This window comes from Lissotriton vulgaris, chromosome 11 (genome assembly GCF_964263255.1).
Source record: "Lissotriton vulgaris chromosome 11, aLisVul1.2, whole genome shotgun sequence".
Taxonomy (NCBI): domain Eukaryota; kingdom Metazoa; phylum Chordata; class Amphibia; order Caudata; family Salamandridae; genus Lissotriton; species Lissotriton vulgaris.
This window is the reverse complement of record NC_141699.1, coordinates 307,507,778-307,522,249: the sequence shown is the minus strand read 5'-3', so window position 1 is coordinate 307,522,249 and position 14,472 is coordinate 307,507,778. Positions and strand designations below refer to the sequence as shown.

Below are 14,472 nucleotides of genomic sequence, written 5' to 3'. Positions count from 1 at the left end.
TGAACTCACTGTTTTAAGTGAAATTCAATATATTCTGAGAACAGCAAAAATAAACTATGTAACATGTTGTATAAGTTATTCTATAGTTTGCATTGTGTAATTTATATTGTATTCCCATTGTCTCACACTCATTTTCCTTTTTCCACCCTTTTTCAGCTCTCTTTACTCACTTACACTGCCTTTCTTTCACTTTGTTTCATCGCTGTTCCTTTACTCCACTTCTTTCACAACTCCTCAATCCAATTTCAACTGTCTGCATTTCCTCTCTCCCTTGCACCACTTTTCAGCTTTCTCACATTCTCTCAGTACCACTGCTTTAGTTCTCTTCCCCTCTCTTTCCTTCTTTTGCTCCTTTACTCTTTTTCCTTTCTTTACTCATTGTAATGCACTTCACTCAGTCCTTCCCTTTGTCTTTCTGTGTACTTACTTCCTCACTCCTTTTTCCTCTATCGTTCTATATTAACCTCATTCATTTCATCCCTTCACTCTGTGACTCCCCTTCACTCACTCTCAGTCATCTTCCATTCCTCTTTCTTGTAAATGGATCCTCATTTAGACTCCTTTCCCTTTCACTCATTTTCCTTTTACTTACTTCTCTTTCCTGATTTTGTTTTGGTATCTCACATTCTTTTAGTATCTTACTTACCTTCAGTAATTTGTTCTCCTTCTATTTCTTTTTCCCTCTTTTTTGTCTTTCTACATTACTTTATTTCCGTTTCTGTATCCTTCACTCTTGCTTTATTTCTTAGTACACTTTTTTTGATTTTTTACCTCTTGACCTGTTTCTTCTATTTTAAAATATATATTTTACTAATTATAACTTTTTTTTTTGTCTTTCACAGATATAAAGTGTAGTTTTAACATGCAATTAAGTTTTCAATAATTATATGGTAAGTTTGACTAAAAAATGTAGTTTGTCATCACCCTTTGCTTTAACCTCACTACTTTTCTCTCACCCTACCTCACCCCGGCTTCCTTACTCTGCTTCCCTCACTTATTCTTATCCTCCATGTGTATTCCCTTTTCCTTACTTTCCTACCACATTCAACTTCTTTCAGTCTTCCTTCTCACCCACACTCCCTCACTTTCCTTTCTTTTCTGATTCACTCAGTCCCTTTCTATCACTCCTTCCTTTACTCTCTCTGTTCTTTCTCTCTGTCACTCCCTATGTCTTACCCTTATTCACTTTTATCCACCCTCTTTCACCTCTCTTTACTTACACTCACTGCTCTTTTCTTTCCCTCCGTCACCGCTGTTCCTTTTCTCTGGTTCCGTCACTACCCGTCATTCCCCATCCTTTACTTTCCTTCCTTTTACTTTCATCACCCATTCACATTCTCCCAGAACCTCTGCTTTAGTCTTCTTCCTCTTTCTTCTCTTCTTTTGGTCCCTTATTCATTTTCCTTTTCTTAGTTACTTCCACTTATACCTTTTCTCTGTTTTACTATCTATTACACAGTCCCTCTGTGTTCTTTCCTCTAGCTCTCTTTCTCTTTACACCACTGTCTCTGTCCCCTTTGCTCATGCTCACTCTTCATTATTTCTTTTTTCTTTTTTTTTTTGGTACGCTCCCGAGACGCGCCCCGGTATGCGCACCAGGGCGCGAACCGGGAGCGCTCCAGGGTGAAACATAAAATAAAAAATGAATATACTTTTTAAAAAAAAGTATTATATTAATATACATATATATTCACTGAAAAAACCATAGGTTTCACACCAGTTATAGTTAGGGATTAGCATTTAAAAAACCTATGAAATTCACTGAAAAAACCATAGGTTTCACACCAGTTATAGTTAGGGATTAGCATTTAAAAAACCTATGAAATTCACTGAAAAAACCATAGGTTTCACACCAGTTATAGTTAGCTGGAAATTTTACTGACATAAAACCATTGAAATTCCACATTATAGTAAGTTGGACTCACTATAACTTGCGCGCCTGCAATGCACTGCTGATGACGTCACATATTACATCACTTATGAGATGGTCAGTGACATCACTCATGACATCACTGATGACACCATCCAGTGAATGTGTGTCTTTCTGAAAAATAAATATGTTTTATATATGTATATGTAAAGGTCGATCGAAGAATAAATGTTTAAATAAGTGTCTTAATGAATGTTTTTTTTAAAAAAAATTGATTGGTTAACTGGCTTATTAAGTGTATCTTAGTGAATACATATATTAGCGAGTAACTTATAAATATTGAAATGTATGTATCAGTGTTTCACTTTGTGTATAAGTGGCTGCATGGGTTAGTGACTGACTAACTGTTTGTATGTGTTTTGAAGACAGCATATGTACAGGACTGTATGGTGTCAAACCGAGTTTCCAAACCCCTTGAAGAAAAGCGTGGGATGCCACCCCCCTCGAATTGTTAATATAAAAAGACTGCACAGTATTTTATCATGGCGACAATGGGAGATCTCACAGGGGAGAGGGAGGCCGCCGCCAATATGATGTTCATGTCGGTAAGAGACAAACCAGCAAAGGTTAACAACACTGCCCTACCGACTGATGAAACCACCAACCTTAAAAGCCTGTTTCAAAAGCTGGAGAGACTGCAAGAACGGGAAGTGAGGAAATGGTGGGAGGCCACCTCCCTGGAAAGATACTTAGATTGCAACAGAGTTCCCCGAGGTCTTTGCATCTACACAATCCCCTCTTATGAGAACCCGGACCCGGCCCTCTTAAAAGACTGGGCAGAATACACAGCGGAGTCCTCCAAGGGGATGGTCAGACTGCTCATAAAATATGCGTGGAGCGACCGTGATAAATGCTTGAAAGACATAACAGACCTCGAGGTGGAAATTGCTAAAGATAAAGATACCAAAACCTGTGAGGAATTACGCACAGCGATGAGCAAAAGACTCAAGGATTACGAGATGGGAATACGCAAAAGGAAGCAAACTAAATTCCAGAGAGATGAGCAAGATTATCTATCCGGTAGGATTCTAACGTTTGCACGGAAATTTGATGCCACACGTAAAAGATTGACTCAAGGTACCGCACAAACAACAGGTATAGACACTGAGGAATCCGAAGTGGAAACTTCAGACGGTGGAACAGAATACAGTCCCGGGGACAAAGGAGAATGAAACAGGGAAACCTTTTTTTGACGAGTACCAGGTAATGAAGGAAACCCGCCAGAGACCACAACTAAGGAGTCATCCGCCCCAACAAAATCAAAGAGGAGGACGAGGCGGGGGAGGAGGTACAAGGGGAGGTTCGCAAAACACCACCACCCCAATGGTCACACGAAGTGCTTCCAACCGCAGGAGAAAGTAATTACCAAAGAAGACAACAACGTCATTAACCTGTCCAAAAGGGTTTTGACCATGGATGAGACCAATGTACTGAAAAAAGGTTTAAGCTTCTGCCGAACAAGCGAGTTCAATCTAGTGGACGCCAAAATTGACTTGTTCAAATATATAAGGAAATTAAAATTCAAGAAAATCTTCCTGCAAATCCCTGAAAAAGCGAGGGACACAATAAGCCCAGACATGTCAGAAAGAACAGCTGGAGCAAATGAAGACAATCTCTTGGAGGTCTTGTTAACATCAACACAAGATTTACAAAATCAAGAACAGGAGTTAAGGACCCAAACCGAACTTTTTCCTGAACAAGCCAGAGATCCAAGCAACCTAAAAAATAAGTCAAGAAAACTACCGAATACACCCTATGATGCAATCGACGTGTTTAATGAAGCGGTAACGGCAGATCTGGAAAAGATGACAAATAAGAAAATGGATATAAAATCTTCCAATATTACAAGAAGAGAATGGGCAGCAATCAAATCCTTACGAGAAGACAAGACAATTGAGATTAAGCCCTCAGATAAGGGCGGGAATATCGTCATTTTCAGTAAGGAACACTACGAACAGGAGGCACATAGACAATTAAGAGACAAAGATTGCTATGTCAAAGCAAAAAGAGAGGAATATGTAAAAAGCACCATTGCCTATGAAAATCTTTTAAATCAATGGAAGGAAGAGGGTATGATCAGCCCTGAAGAATTTGCTTTCCTACACTGTGATTCCCCGATGCTGCCCACATTTTACCATCTGCCTAAAATCCATAAAAATGCCAAAAGACCACCAGGGAGGCCGATTGTCTCGGCAATTGGCAGCCTTTTAGAAAATACGTCACGCTTCATAGACAATTATTTAGCACCCATCGTTAAGGACTTGCCCTCTTATGTAAGAGACACGCAAGACTTTCTTCGCATCATGGACGATGTCTCCTGGGAAAAAGACATGCTATTAATAACTTTGGATGTCGTTAATTTGTACACTTGCATAGACCATGAACAAAGACTGTGTGCGACAAAGTGGTTTTTGGAGAAAAAACAAGCAAAATACCAAGCACACAGTGACATGCTTCTGTGCATGATGAGATTTTGTTTGTTTAACAACTATTTCCTGTTTGCAGGCCAACTGTACAAGCAGATCAGGGGGACCTCAATGGGCTCGTGCTTCTCCCCCAGCTACGCGAATTTATTCGTGGGCTGGTGGGAGAGGCACGAGGCATGGGGAGGCAGTAATGAAAAGTGGAGTGAAAGAATATTGATGTGGACCAGATACATTGATGATCTGTTTATTGTTTGGAGGGGAGACAGGGCCTCGGCTGAGGAGTATGTCTCAACCCTGAACAATAATGACTTGAATCTACAGTTCACCTGCACAATAAGTGACAATAGTGTATGTTACCTTGACCTAGAGGTTTTTGTGGAAAATGATCATCTCCACACCAGACTCTATAGGAAGCCGATGGCTGGAAATGCCGTATTACATGCGGCCAGTCATCATCCTAGGAGTCTGGTAAGGAACGTACCTTTCGGTGAATACCTTAGACTCAAAAGAAACTACTCGGGGACTAATGATTTCAAAAAGGCTCAGGAGGAAGCCAGCAATAGGTTCCAAGCGCGGGGATATTCCCGTAACATCTTAGAACAAGCAAACGCTAAAGCAGAGACCATTGACAGGAGGGACCTCCTGGTGGTTAAGGAGTCAAGGAAAGATAATGATCAAGTCAGAATGATAACTACATTTTACAGTAAATCTGGGGAACTGGTCCAGACTTTTAAGAAACACTGGCACATATTACACACTGATAATATCTTGAAGAAATCTTTACCAGATAGACCTATGGTAACATATAGGAGATGCCAGTCACTTTCGGACCATCTAGTCCACAGCCATTACTCCCCTGTAAAAGCAAATCAAACTACCAACAAAATTGTTGGCTTTTTTCCTTGCCTACGCTGTAAGGCATGTAAATACAGTAAGAAGATCAAGGAGTATCCATGTAGAACAGGTGAGGACAGACCCAACAGAAAGATCACTAAACATCTGAATTGTAATTCAGAATACACGGTTTACTGTTTGGTCTGCCCGTGTCAAAAACGATACATAGGAAGTACCATCAAACCAACGAAAATGAGAATCCTAGAACACATGAGGGCTATCGTGAACAATGATAAGACCTATCCGATAGCCCGTCATTTTGCAGAACAACATCAAAGCAATAGAGATTTACTCATTTATTACTGCATAGATCAGGTTCCCAAATCAGAACGAAGGGGGAATAGGGAAAAAGCCCTCCGTGTTTTGGAATCGAGATATATTTTGGACCTCAAAACGATGACACCGTGGGGTCTCAATAATGATGCAGAAATGTGGGTACACCTTTGAAGATCTCCTGTTCTGAAAAACTAGCATTTAAGATCTGTTAGAACACCATGACAAAACTCCCTGATCAAATGAGAATATATATACACTGTAGCCTTGTAAATATGTCTTTCGCTCCCTCTAACGCCATGTTGATCTGACGATAATAGCATTAGAGATACCGGTGAATTATGACATCTAGGTGTGGCAGATCACCAGCCCATACAGGGCTTAATCAAAACTAATTTGCCAAGCAATAACTGGCCCAGCTTGATGTATGTATATATTGTAGATATGTATATAGTTGGCATTGGGTTTAACAACATACCATTTGTATAGAACTGATCTGCACACATGAATTGCATTATGGAACTGGGGATATACCCCTACATAATACAAAGAATAACTGTAATTTTGTAAATGGCAACACTGGGTATCGAATATGTAAAAAGTGTAAATATGTGCCAGTCACGATAATTTTTGTTAATGTCAAACGTTGTTTTGAATTTTTACACTAAGCACTTTACTTGTCGCCATCCTTTGAACAGTATAAAATACCTTGTATAAACATACTACAAGATGGCCGCCATAAAATAAATGTTGTACCATCATCTATGTTTATGAACTAGAAGGTCGGATAGTTTAAAATGGCGAATTGGTTTGTACACTAATGACACTGATGAAGCCTTGAGCGAAACGCGTCTGTCGGGGGTGCTGGGGGGTTTGGAAATAAAATAATCTAAAGATCACGACATCGGAGTGCTTGCCGTTTCTTTCCGAACACTACAGTTTGGGAGCGTGTGGCGATATATATATATATATATATATACATATATATATACAAACACCCGAAATAAATGCTGCAACAAAGAAACATTGGCACAGAACCCACTGTGGGAGATTAATGTTTTTTCCTAGGACCACAATTCCCTGCATGCACCAGTGAATTTTGGTGCGATGAACGTGGCCCACTGGGGGCTACAAAAATGGTGCAAGCTACGAGGAAACCTCTTTGCCATGTTTTAGCAGCTGCCCAGGAAGAAGAGGTGGCTGCCTCGAAAGGCGTAGGCATATGTAATAAAGTTCCCTGACATGCCGAGGTTGGTCTCCGTGTGTAAATACCGCAAGGTGACATCTGCTGGAGTGCGAGTTTGAAGCTTTTGGGCATTTGAGAAAGAAAAAAAATATATATATATATATTATACTGATACTCAAAAAACAAACTAATAACCCATATACACTCTCAGGTAGCTACTAACCAACCCATGCAGCCACGTATATGCAAAGTGAGACACTGATACAGATATTTACACATTTAAACATTACTTGCTAATACATGTATTCACTAAGATACACTTCATAAGTCAGTTATGCAATCACTTTTACAAAAATAAACATCTATTTAGACACCTATTTACCCATTTATTCTTCCATTTATACCGTTAGATATACATATATAAAAAAAAAACTTTTTCCAGAAAGACACACATTCACTGGATGATGTCATCAGTGAAGTCATCAGTGAAGTCATGAGTGATGTCATGAGTGCTGTCACTGACCATGTCATGAGTGATGTAACATGTGACGTCATCAGCAGTTTTTTCAGTGAATATATATGAATATATATATATATATAGACCATGTGATCAAGCCTCTGGCTAGAGGTGAAACGTGTCATGCGGGCTTGCTGGGTGGTAATTCTATTGAGAAAATAAAGCACTGAAATGTTGCACCAGGATTGGGTTTGACTTGTTCGTCTTTTTTGGAAAGCAGTCCCAAGACAAGGATTGAGACGTGCAGGCGTCGGACAAAGTGACTATATATATATATATATATATATATATATATATATATATATATATATATATATATATATATATATATATATATATATATATATATATATATATATATATATATTCACTGAAAAAACCATAGGTTATAGACCATATATAGTTAGGAATTAGCATTTACAAAACCTTGAAAATTCACTGAAAAAACCATAGGTTATAGACCATATATAGTTAGGAATTCGCATTTACAAAACCTTATTTTACTCACACAAAACCATTGAAATTCCATATATAGTTAGTTGCACTAACTATATATTGCGCACCCGCAATACACTGCTGATGATGTCACATATTACATCATTCATGACATGGTCAGTGACATCACTGATGACATCACTGATGACATCTCAAATGACATCACTGATGACATCTCAAATGACATCACTGATGACATCACTGATGACATCTCATTTGACATTACTGATCACATCACTGATGATATCATTCATGTGATAATACGATGAACCTCTTCAGACTCTAATATAACCTTAAATACAATCAGTGTAAACAGACACTCACAGACTGTCACTCATCCATGGAGTTACTCACACACCTAGTCAGTCATGCAAAGAATCAATCACACCTCCATTTCCTCAACTATACAGTTATACAAACTTTACTTATTCAAAAATATACTAACACATATTTACTCTCTTATACAATCCCTGATACAAGTTCACAATGATCCATACAGCCACTCACACATTCACTGGCTCTTATGCACAGTTATTTATATATGTCAACTCTCACATGTACTGTGTTTTACATATGTACTTACTTTGACATGTAGCACTGAGATATCCATTCACTCACCAATACACTCATGCACACAGTCAACCGCCCATACAGCTGTTTCCACATGCACTTTTGAAACCATACATCTAGTGAATCAACTGCTCACACATCTATGCACAGAGTCATACACCTCCCAGCCACGCACACACACACTCAGTCTCCCATACAAATACTTGGGCAACCAATCAATAACCCATATAGTTACTCATATAGCTACTTATCAACACATGCAACAGTTTACAGAACAACAGACATAATGATGCACAAATTAAGACAGTTTAGTCACTAACCCATGCACTCAGTGAGACACATTTAATCACTCACTCATACAGTCAGTCATGCACCTACTAAATCCTTCATCCAGACACTTATACATCCACTCATTCTTCAATATGTAAGACATATTTTAACTTTACAGATACATACAGTCACTGGATGTTGTCATCAGTGATGTCATCAGTGATGTCATTTGAGATGTCATCAGTGATGTCATCAGTGATGTCACTGACCATGTCATGAATGATGTAATATGTGACATCATCAGCAGTGGATTGCGGGTGCGCGATATATAGTTAGTGCAACTAACTATATATGGAATTTCAATGGTTTTGTGTGAGTAAAATAAGGTTTTGTAAATGCGAATTCCTAACTATATATGGTCTATAACCTATGGTTTTTTCAGTGAATTTTAAAGGTTTTGTAAATGCTAATTCCTAACTATATATGGTCTATAGCCTATGGTTTTTTCAGTGAATATATATATATACATACATATATAAACATATATCATCTGTATATCTATATAAATACAAACATAAATGCATGCATACATATACTTATATGCTTACAGATGCATGTTATTTACATGAAAGTTGAAAAGACACTAATAAAAGCAAAGCTAAAAAGCCACCTCATTACAAACAGAATGGCTTTAACTTAAACGAGGGTGAGATCTATTGCATTTTCAATGCTTGTTTACTTTGGTTCCATCAAGAAGGCATTCAGATGTGTCACACATTTGCCATAAATTCTGAATGTTAGCACTCTAGTTGCACATTAGATCACTGTAGTAAAGCTACTGCTCACCAGCGACTTCTGCTGCTGGTATTCAAAGTGCATGTTTCAGTCTGCATGTCAGAATTTTTTTAATGAAATAGAAGAGGATTTGAGAAGTCACTCAAAATGATCCCTAATTTTTCTTTCTGAAACACTAATCATACTTTCTATGGCAAATTTAACCCCCTTATGTTGTTCCTTTTTAAATTGAGTGTTTTCAGACTTACCACTTGTATTCCAATCAAGATGGCTTCAGGACTGTTAGCGCTCTAGTTGTTCTTTAGAACACTCTGGGACATTCTGTCATTGGGCTATGCTTGGGCTACATCTGGGTGATATTTGGGCTACATTTGGGCTCTTTTGTCTCTGATGGCCATTTTGGGAGACTGCATGTCAGAATGTTTTAAAGAAATAGAAAAGGATTTGAGAAGTCACTCAAAATGTGCCCTAATTTTTCATTCTGCAGCACTAATCATACTTTCTATGGCAAAATATACCCCCTCATGTTGTTTCTTTTTAAATTAAATGTTTTAAGAGTTACCACTTTATTCCAATCAAGATGGCTTCAGGTGTGCCATACCTTTGTAATAAGTAGGACTTTTAGCACTCTAATTGTTCTTTAGAACACTCTAGGAGGCTGCAGTAGAACACAAAGGAATCAACTGACAGTCTCTGTCCTTGTTGGATGTACATGTTTTACTGAGAATGTCAGACTTCATTTTCACATGACTGAGAAAGATAATGTGAATTTACAGAAAATATGCTTTCAGTTTAGCTTATAGATCCCCTTCCAAACCACTGTGGGAAAATCATGAGATATTAGTTTTCTTTCAAACAATATTCATGATATCACAGCAGAAGGTTTTTTCACATGGTAAAATCACCTTAGAACCCACCACAATTCCTAAAACGAGTATGGTACCATCAACAAATGATTTATAATGTAACTAAAGTCCTAAAACCCTCTATTAACTACAATGCTTTTTAATGAGGTGCTATCATGTATATTGGTCCCAAGATGGCTGCCAACACTTCTTGGATGAAGTGCTGACAGCCAATCAGATCAGATGTGGGGTTAGGCTCCGCCCAGATATATATCTTTTTTTGAACCTAAATTACTCAAAATCCACTGGAGCACATATATTGAGACCTAGCAAAGGCACATCGGGCTAACAGTCCCTACAATTTTGTCAAGTTTCGTGCAAATCCATTCAGCCGTTCGAGCTAAAAGTGAGGCCAACCGCCCTATGGAAATTAACATTGGAAAAATGCGTTTTGGGACCCCCCTTTTTTCTCGGCCCCCCCTTGATGAAACCCCCCCAAATTTTCAGAAACGAAATGTTCCATTTTCCTGAAAATTTCAGCCAATTCCGTCCACAAACGCCAAAGTTATTAGACATAGAATTTTCAAAAATCCCATAGAGAAAAAATCCTAACTATATATACCTACTGGCGACCGCCAGTAGGTAATATATATATGTCCACAAAACACATGCTACTCTTCGCAACATGGAACAGGCCACTCCAGCATGCTGTAGCATCATTTCAAATTTTATTTCGAGACAGAAGCAGCATGACGCGTTTCACCTCACATGAGGCTTAATCATATGCACAGTTTTCTCTTGATGGGTTCGTTAGCTTTTTAAAACGTAGCTAAAAACAATGAAGAAGGACTGATGTCCACCATTTCAATTAAAGCGGCAGTGGGTGTTTAAACATAAATGTAAGTAGCTTTCTCTTTCGTGCAGTCACAGTAAGTACTTTTTTGTTATTTATATAAGGAAAATTCTTTGAAAATCAATTATTTTCATTATAATCGTGTCCCATCACTGCACAGTTTCCCAATTGTCTTACATTGTAGCACTCGGACCACAATGCCCAGAATCCACCATCACTGCTTTTTTCACCTACTTTGTACTTCAATGTTGTGTTTGGCAAAATTACAACCTTGTTGTCACCGCAGCCCTCATACATAGCGTAGCCTTTACCAGGAATAGTTCCATTCTGTGGCTCATGTTGAACAGGTTGCAGGTTCACTCAAGGTTAATTTAAGGAAGACAGAGAGAAGGTTTAATGTCTGGATGGTAGCGGAATTAACCTTGAGTGAACCTGCAACCTGTTCAACATGAGCCACAGAATGGAACTATTCCTTGTAAAGGCTACGCTATGTACGAGGGCTGCGGTGACAACAAGGTTGTAATTTTGCCAAAAACAACATTGAAGTACCAAGAAGGTGAAAAAAGCAGTGATGGTGGATTTTGGGCATTGTGGTCCGAGTGCTACAATGTAAGACAATTGGGAAACTGTGCAGTGATGGGACACGATTATAATGAAAATACTTGATTTTCAAAGGATTTTCCTTATATAAATTACAAAAAAGTACTTACTGTGACTGCACGAAAGAGAAAGCTACTTGCATTTATGTTTAAACACCCACTGCCGCTTTAATTGAAATGGTGGACATCAGTCCTTCTTCGATGTTTTTAGCTATGTTTTAAAAAGCTAACGAACCCATCAAGAGAAAACTGTGCATATGATCAGGGGCGACCACTCGGTCCCCCCGAACGTATGGTGGAGTACCCCGATCCCCCTGGGAAGCCATTTTGGGCGGGAGGCGAGTCTCGGCTGGTATGCCCGAAGCGGCGTAGCCGGGGCGCGCCTTTTCCCGCCCAAGAGGGAGTTGTCCTAGACACCAACACTGCTAGCCACGCCCTGTAGGCGGATTGGAGGTGGGTCCACGCCAGTCCGAAGAATGATAAAAGGAGCGACAAGCCAAAGAAGCATCCTCTTGTTCCTGTGCTCTGAAGCTGCACCTCCCCGTTGCACGTGAGCTCGAGACGGAACGAAGAGCCATTTTTTGAGAAATAATCTTGTGTTTCTTCTTTCAGTGAGGTCGGAGCTTCCTGGCCTAAGACCTTGACGAGTATACGCGGACGATGCCTAGCAAGAAGGTCGGAAAGAGGATCGGGACCGATCAGATGCTTCGTATGCTGATGAAGGACATGGCAGATATGAAAAAGCAGATGGCGGTAATGAATGGTGTGGGGGGGCCTAAGAGAGTCATCGGACCAGCATTGCCGGGAGTGGTCCCTAACGGGAGAGGTAGAAGGGCCAAGAAGGGAGCGTCGGGTGGTGAGGCCCCGGTTCCCGAAGCACCCCCTGCGCACCCGGTCACCCCGATCGAGGCCCCGATTCCGGTCCCAGACGTGGGGCAACCAATCCCTGTGGTAGTCACTCCTGTGAACGGGGAGGATATGCCCCCTGAGCTGGCTGCCCAGTTCGCGGCATGGTTAGGCAAAGAGAACGAGGGGCCCACGGCTGAGGAAGCCAGGGCAATAATGAAGCAGTTGCGGCAATCGAAAGATGCTGCGAAGGCACCGTCTCCTTTTGTTTCCCCGCAGGCTCCCGTGGAACAACCAGTATCGGGCGTTGGTTCGGCAGGAACTACGGTCACAGTGGCCGGTTCAGGTAAGCAGCCGTTGCCGATTGCGGGGGAGGGATCGGTACCTTCAAGGAGGGAAAAAGTTGTTCAGCATATCCCGATTGAGGTAAAAGAAAGGATATGGGCTGATAAGTATGTGAACATGTTTTCCTTGTTGACCGATCACTATGAGATCGAGCATGTAAAAAATCAAAAAGAGTTTCTGCATCCTAGTGTATGGCGCGCCAAGATGGCCGGTTTCAGAGTGGATGAATCGATAGGCAATTGGGGCAGAGCGTTTGGAATGTTCACTGCAATTATGGGGGAACGTAGGCCCAAATTATTGGTGGAATTAGCCGTGTATCAGACACGTATCATGGAATTTTATGAGACGTATGGTGGCAATCAATGGTTTTGTTACGATAGCATATTTCGTAAGTCCAAGGAGCACGACTCACCCCTGACGTGGGATTGTTTCGACTCCAATTCCTGGCAAAAAATGGAGAAGTCAGGCACGGCGAAGTCGCCATCTTTAGGGGGGAACTTGGTCGAGGCAATCGCGTCCAGTATGGCATCCAAGCATCGATTCAGTCGCTGCTCTTGATCCAACTCCGGCGGGGGTGTCTCGCCCACCTGGGACTGCGCTGCCAGGTCCCCCTGTCCGTGCTCCACGGCCACCGGGCCTCCCTTAGCCGCCATCTTAGGGTACTGCGTCACAGGCCAGGAAACCCGTCCAGTCCCGGTACTCGTGGGTTGGTGCCAACCTCTCACTATCGAGCAGGATCAAGCGCAGAGCCGCAGAGCCCTCTACCAGTCAGTGCCAAGGCCGCTCACTTTTGACGTCCGGAGCCGCCCGTCCGCTCCGCCGCCATTTTCTTCTCACTCTCGGCGACACCTCAGCCGCCGCTCATCAGGGTCTCCTCGGAGCCAACAGTCTCCCAGCGACTGTCTGCCGGCGCCCAATGGTCCCCCTATACATCATAGGGCAGGAGTATCGACCACGGGTCGCCCAGTGTGGATTAATCAGGAGAATTAGCGGGATTCCGCGCGGAGCTGCGAGCTCACGCCGCCATCCCGATCGGCGTCCAAGCCACGCCCCCAGGTGATAGTGAGAGATGAGATGCTCGCACCTTCTCCAGACTTTGGTCCTAAAGCCTGGAATGACCTGCCTTGGCACATCAGAGCACCCAGTCAGGTCTTAAATGCCAAAAGAAACTGAAGATCTGTCTCTTCATTTAGCTCTACACTTGCAGCTCCTCCTTCAGTGCCAGGATACTCTCCCAGGTGAGTGATCCACTATGCAAATACACATTACATAACATAACATGATCCCTCTCCTGCTCTATTGGATAGAGAATAAATGATAACTCTATGGAGGGGTATCCTCTAGTCCGATGGCAGAACATCCATGTAAGAATTTTAGTTATTGGTTGAAGATGATGAAAATCCTTTTCAAGCTACAACCACAATCCTGGTCTAGGCGAACCACAAATGACATTAAATCAAACTGTGCTTAACCCTCTTGAAGCTTAGCACAAAAGTAGTCAGGTTTAGCTTAGAGGCACTGTGTGAACAATTTATGCAACAGAGAAACAGAAATAAAATGAACACAACACAACAATAATCCCACACCAATTTAGAAATATGGAGTAAAATGTAATAAGTAATTTGACA

At 41.1% G+C, this 14,472-nt stretch overlaps 1 protein-coding gene across 1 annotated transcript in view; it reads right to left on the bottom strand.

Moving 5' to 3' along the window:
• LOC147679699 (tyrosinase-like) overlaps positions 1-14,472 on the bottom strand; it is a 369,594-nt gene that overhangs the window by 303,886 nt on the left and 51,236 nt on the right. The gene's annotated exons all lie outside the window — the stretch shown is intronic.